Raw genomic sequence first — 7,259 nt, 5'->3', positions numbered from 1 at the left:
CAGAGCCGTCCTTCTTCCGCGGCTCCTTAGGCTTCCCGCCAGAGGCGGTCTTCTGCTCGCCACCTCTTCTTCCCTCCCAGCTAGGGTGGAATCCCAATCTCACTGCAGCGACCCATACGTCCGGCCTCTGGCTCTCCTTGCCCTTGGGTTAGGGACAGAAGCCTAGTATTAGGCTTGCAGTTGCCTGGCTGGGATTCCCATCCGCATCCAGGCCTAATCCCCGCACTCCTTTCTCCCTCCTCTCTGAAACCATTTTCCCACCCTGGCTAAGAACCACAGCTCTTTCCTTGTGACCACTGCAGCGGTGTCTCTACAACTTTCAGGGTGTTCCACATCATGTTTACCTGATATGCAACCCTTCGTTTCTGCGTTAGCTCATTTGAATGGAAGCAAAGAACTATTTTGCGTATTCTTACCGCTTTGTAATGGAAATGATCAGCGCGTCAATTTTTCATCTTCCTGAAAAAAGTTAACCAACCCCTTAAGCTTATGAAATCTTGCAGCTATTTTTCAGTTGACTTCGAATCACCTGTTCTGTTAAACCTTTTGTCTTTGGTGCTTTGGGGTTTTGTTTTGTTAAGCAGGACCACACTGTGAAGCCCAGGCAGGTATTAAATTTTAAGTCTTTGGGTATGTGCCACAACACAGAGATCTACAAATAAACAGCTATGCTCCAAGTGTGGTCTGGCCTTCCACATACCCTTTATGGTGGAAGGTTAATCTGTCTATAATACTAAGGCGCTGTCTACGTTTTACACTCCCATTCTCCCACAAGCCTACACTGGAGTCTTCCAGACACGTTACACATCGTAGGATAGGGCAACATTGGAAATAAAAACAGACAGACAGGAGAATCTGGTTATCTGTTGTGAAATCGGGCATGGAGGAACTTGGTAAAAAGTAATATGTGCATATAAAAGGCTGTGTGCTATTCTCATTTTAGGGAAAGAATAACTACTCTGAGGTTTTTGGATGCAGCTCACTTGGTAAAGAGCGCCTGCCTAAGATGCATGAAGCCCCCAGGTTCAAACCGCGGCATCACATAACCCACACATGGCCTCATCTGCTGGAGTTGCAGCCCTACAGAGCTGGAGGCACAGGGATAAGTAATTTAGGTTCATAGAGAGTTCCAGCATGGAATACTTAAGGCTCTATAGCAAAAAAAAAAAAAAAAAGAAAAGAAAAAAAGAAAAGAAAAAGGAAAAATAAAGCCACTGTTAATTTCCAACAAGATAACTATCAGTATCTGGAATGCACACAAAGTTCTCTGGGGGAAAGAGGAGTGTGGTGTGTCACACAACAGTAGTTAAGCCATAACTCTTCAGATAAAGACCAGAGGATTTTGAATTCTAGTGCGGCCTGCCTACATAGGGAGACACTATCTTAAAGCTAAACAAAGCTTTGGGAATCTTCAGGCTTCTTTTGGTTTTTTGTTTGTTTGTTTTCTAAAAAAAAGGAAAGGTCCTGGGACATCTAAATATTAATTTCCTTGAAACTTCAAAGTGCCTGTAATCCTATTGGTTGTCCTCACGTACATTAACCAATGCTTCATTTTAAATGAGGCCGTTTACCAAAAACCTAAAACAGAACAAAAACAAAGCAAAACAAAACAAAAAAACCACCAACAAAAAACAAATTCATTTATTATGGTATGTGTGTACCCTTGAGTGTATGCTCACCCACTAAGTATGTTAGTGTCCAGGCAGTAGGACAACTTGATGTCAGCTCTCTCCTGCTACGTTGTCCCAGGGGTCTAACTGAGGTCATCAGGCTTGGTGCTACGCACCATGGGCTCAAACTTTTTCCTTTGGTACTCTCGAACCTTAGTACAATTAGACTATTTTTCTAGCTCTCTATATGTGCTTCCGTGTGCTCCCTTGATGGGTGCTTCAGAAGTGAGTCTTTGGGATTGGAAAATGGTGTATTCTTATTATATCCATAAAGTGGATGAACAAACGGTGAGTTCACATTGATCAAAATCCTGTCTCAGGACACAGTCCATTGGAGGCAAAGCCAGACTCCCTATGCAGGTAACCCAGCATCAGAGCCTAAACATAAGAGTCTCTCCAGTTAACTGCATGGATGTAGTTCTGTGGCTTTAAGAATTCCCTTCCAGAGAGACAGGTGTGCAAGCAACCAGTTCTACCCTGCAGTGTGAGTGCTTCCCGAGTGGAAGAAGACCTAGGGTGAGACTACAGGATCCACACTCACTGAAAACAATCTCAAGAGAGAAGAATGCTTTGTGACATTAAGACCCACAGTGTTCCCGGCAAAATAGCAGCCATATGGAATAATGCACATAAAGTTCTCTGGGTGTGGTGTCACACACACCAGTTAAACCAGAACTCTGGAGATAAACACAGGAGGATTTTGTATATATATATTTTTTTTCGGAGCTGAGGACCGAACCCAGGGCCTTGCGCTTGCTGGGCAAAGCGCTCTACCACTGAGCTAAATCCCCAACCCCACAGGAGGATTTTGAACTTTACTCCAACCTGGCTTTGTAGCGAGACCCTATTGTAAAGCTAAACAAAGCTTTTGGAATCTTCAGGTTTTTTTTTTTTTTAAAGGAAACATCCTGAGACATCTAAGTATTAATTTCCCTGAAACATCAAAATGTCTGTAATTAGCATGAGTCAAGTTGTTCAAGGTCACATAGGGAATCTAGGATCGAATCCAGAACTGTTCAAATGATCACCTCCTGTTTGCCAAGGCACAGAGTTCACGTTTAGGATAACACTCAAGCCTAGGTAGGCATCATGAGGTGAGCTGTGTGGCAGCTTGTGTCAACATGACGGGACCGAGGAGGACAGCCTGGCTGTGCCTGTGAGGAAGTCTCTAACCTGTGCTCATTGAAGTGGGAAGTCCCCCTTTTGTGTTGGTGGCATCAGTGCACAGGCTGTCTCCACCTGAATAGAAAAGAGAACGAAGCAGAGTGTCAACACGAGCTGCCTTTCATTTAGCTCTTGACTAGATGCAGTATGGTCAGTGCCACCATGCTGTCCCCACGCTGTCCCCAGGCTGTCCCCGACATGAGAGACAGATCACACACTCAAACTCTGAACCACAATAAACCCTTCTTCCTCACGTTGCTTCAGGTAGGCATGTTGTCACAGCCACTGGAAAACGTAACCAACGCAGGTCGCTATTCCGTCAGTTGAATCCGTGCGTACTCGCAATTCCCTCTTTTCAGATATCAGATGGCCTCTGTTCTAAACATCACTCTCTGTTTTGTCCTTTGTTGTTTAATTATGTCTTTTACTTACTGAGACAGGGCCTCTCTCTGGAACCCCGGCTGGCCTAGTACTTCCTATGAAGAGCAGAGATCAGTCTTTCTCAGCCTCCCCAGTGCTAGGATTCAAGGCATGAGCCTTTCAAACACATGGTTTGAAATCAGTTCTTAGTGATGAAAACGAAACAAAACAGATCTCTACAGAGTTATACAATCAAGTACTCCATTCTTTCAAACACATGGTTTGAAATCAGTTCTTAGTGATGAAAATGAAACAAAACAGATCTCTACGGAGTTATACAATCAGTACTCCATTCTTTATGGTTGAATTTGGCCCCCCACCCCAAAGTGGTGTTGATACTATAAATGGTTTGATAAAATGTCAAAAACCACTACATGTGTTTCGTTACTTCCAAAAGGTAAATTATGCCTCCATCACACATCGGCATCAACCCTTTTAAAGGATCCCTGGAATTGGTGGTGATTTGCTCCCTTGGCCTTTGGGAAATCCCAGTCATGATGGTGACTTATGTGGCGTCATTGTTATTTTCCTTTTTTAGATTTGTTTCTTTCATAGTAGCTCAAACTCCTTGACATTGTTCTACCTCCTTCTAAGTTTTTAAACTTTTTATTGATTCTTTGCGAGTTGCACATCATGCAACCCAGTCCGGCTCATCTCCCCGCCTCCTCATATCAGCCCTTGCAATGCCCCTCCCAGAATAAAACCACATACGCACTCTCGAACACAAACACAGCCAAGCGTAGGACACATCTCATTGTGGAAACTGTGTATATCACCATGTCCCATGGTACATCCGTCCGTCCACACATGCTCACCTGCAAACGTTCATTCCGATGTGCCTCCTTATATTTTCCTCTGTTACAACATTCCAACCTTTCTGCCTGGTCTTCAAGTCTAGATACTCTGTCGTCTCTCAGATCCTCCGAGTGGTAAAGCTTCTATTTATCCCTGGCATACTATTTTTTCCTTTCCAGTTCACTGTTTGGTTTTTCAACATTTTCTGGACTGAATTCCTCTTTCTGGTTTTGTATTGATTTCTTCCCTTCTACACTGTTTTTTTTTTTTTTTTTTTTTTTTTTGAGATTCACCCAGGAGTTTATTTTCTTTAATTTTTTTAAAAATATAATATTGCCCATTAGAGCTCTTTGTCTGGGATTTTTATCTAATTCGCTCCCACTGAGGATGCCTGCCGTGGGATTAGTAACTTCGGGAGGCATTCCACTGCTTTGGCTTTTCGTGTGACTTCTATCCCTATGTTGAGACTTAAGTCTCTGGAATTCTTTCATTATTTAGATCTTTAAAAATCAGCTATATTCTTTCTGCAGGAGTATTTTGAGTATTCAAATGGGGTTAGACTGGAGCAGAGTTAACCTGTGCAGTTCAGAGACTATGTGCTCAGTACAAGAACTCAGGGGGCCTGGTCTGGCTTCTGTGTTATTCCAAGAGTAGAATGTTAATGGTGACAAGCAACCATAGCTTCTTGATCCGCCCACGATGCAAAGAGCACGCTAGCCAACTAACGACAGTGGCTCCCTTGACGTCAATAAATGAACAAGGATCTGTGATGCATCCGAGGATTTTAGTTGCTGAGACTGGGAGTGGGAGAAAAGTAGGGTGAGTGAGACTGGGGGTTGGAACTGGATCGACACTGAAAAAATAAAAACCAAGCTGGGAAATAGATCTGGGAGGGGAAGGCTGCAATATTATTATGATCCATAAATATGTTTATTTATTTATTTATTTTTATGTGTATGGGCATCTGTCTGTATAACTCCAGTTCCAGAGGATGGGGCACCCTCACACAGACATACATGCAGGCAAAACACACAATGCACATAAAATAAAATGAATATTTTAAGAAAGAAAAATAAGGGGATAACTTTATGAGTTGTGTGTGGGAATACTACAGTGTGTTCAACCATAGACTAGGTAAACAAACATACAGAGCACCCGGACAACTGGACTGAGGCAGGGCATGATGGACTTTTCTGGGGACATATATCATCATCATCGTCACCACCACCACCATCACCATCAATCATCATCACCACCACCATCACCACCACCACCACCACCATCAATCATCACCACCATCACCACCACTGCCACCACCACCACCACCACCACCACCACCCCCACCACCACCACCACCACCACCACCACCAATCATCATCACCACCACCATCATCACCATCACTACCACCATCACCACCACCTACTGACTCTAAAAAGGAACTCCAGAACAAACCAAGGCAATGATTTCTCCAAAGTCCAATTTGGTGAAGGAGTGTTTTGTTGTTGTTGTTGTTGTTGCTGTTGTTGTTGTTGTTGTTGCTTCTCCCTACAGTCATTAATAGGAGTATGGGAGTATGGGTGAATGGTTATTCACAAAGATCAGGGATGACCCTGACTTGGAAGCAAATCTCCAGGTGTCACAGTGGTTCTTAGCCTGGGTGGGAAAATGGTTTCACAGAAGAGGATCAGGAATAGTTGCAGGAATTAGGTCTTGAACTCACAGAGATCCACTCACCTCTGTTCCTGGAGGACAGAGACTAAAAGGATGAGCTAAACTTGGCCTCAATCTCTTCAATTTGCTTAACTTCATTCTGGTGAGACAAACTGATTTTAGAAATATCTTCCTTTTTTGTGGTATGTATTATATGTGTCCTCTCTATAAACTACCACAAAACTAGCTCGTACAACACATATTTTTCTACTGTTTTATATTTAGGACAGAATCCTTAAGATGCACTAAATACCTTTTTTTTTTTGCCTAGTATAGCTTTTGAAAATGGGGACAAAAGCTAGGTGTTGTAGCAGAGAGTCTCCCTTGCTGTTGCTTCCTGGTGCGTTCTAGGAGGAGGAAGAAGAGGAGGAATAGGAGGAAGAAAATCTAAAAAAATTCCCAATATATCAAGAAGAGATTATTTCTTGAGGAATAAGAGCTTAAAGCCTAGTGGGAGACCAAGATAGGTAGACATCTGTAAGTTGGAGGCCAGCCTATTCCACATAGCAGATTCCAGGACAATAAGGACCACATAGAGAGAGCAGTCAAAGAAGAAAAAGAAGAAGAGGGGGAGTAAGAAGGGGAAGAGGAGGAAGAAGAGGAAGATGAAGAGGAAGAGGAAGAAGAAGAAGAGGAAGTGGAGAAGGGGGAGGAGGAGGAGAGAGGAAGAGGAGGACGAGGAGGAGGAGGAGGGGGAGAGAGGAGGAGGATGATGAAGAAGAGAAGAAGAGAAGAAGAAGAAGAAGAAGAAGAAGAAGAAGAAGAAGAAGAAGAAGAAGGAGAAGGAGAAGGAGAAGGAGAAGGAGAAGGAGAAGGAGAAGGAGAAGGAGAAGGAGAAGGAGAAGGAGAGAAGGAGAAGGAGAAGGAGAAGGAGAAGAAAGAGAAGGAGAAGGAGAAGGAGAAGGAGAAGGAGAAGAAGAAGAAGAAGAAGAAGAAGAAGAAGAAGAAGAAGAAGAAGAAGAAGAAGAAGAAGAAGAAGAAGAAGAAGACGACGACGACGACGACGACGACGACGACGACGTCACCAACAACCTGCACAAACCCCTAAATACCAAGGGTGTCTTGCCTTGAGAAATAAGTAGTCACCTGTACACTTTTCACTGAACCATCTTCCTTCCTCTGTAATATTCCTTTTGAAGCGTTCTATTTCTTTTGAAATTTTTGTGGATTTGGATTAAAAACACCAGATAAGTTACTATACTTACTTTATTATCGAAATTAATTGGCAAGAAAATAGAAAACAGGGTTTTCTGCATCTCCCACACTACAGCTGCAGAGAGAATCAGAAGGCAGATCGTAAAGCATGCCAGGCACCCTTCGTGGCACAGCTAAGGTCTGGGGCCAACCCTAATTATCAAATGCTAATATTGACTTGCTTTCTGAAGGACATCAAAGAGCTACCTGTTAAACAGTAAATTAAAACGCTATTGATAATTGCTGTTTCACTCAGCACATCACCACGTTACCACGTCACGCCGTCATACTTCACCACGTTAACG

This window comes from Rattus rattus, chromosome 1, assembly GCF_011064425.1.
Source record: "Rattus rattus isolate New Zealand chromosome 1, Rrattus_CSIRO_v1, whole genome shotgun sequence".
Classification (NCBI taxonomy): domain Eukaryota; kingdom Metazoa; phylum Chordata; class Mammalia; order Rodentia; family Muridae; genus Rattus; species Rattus rattus.
Note: the sequence above shows the minus strand (reverse complement) of the source record.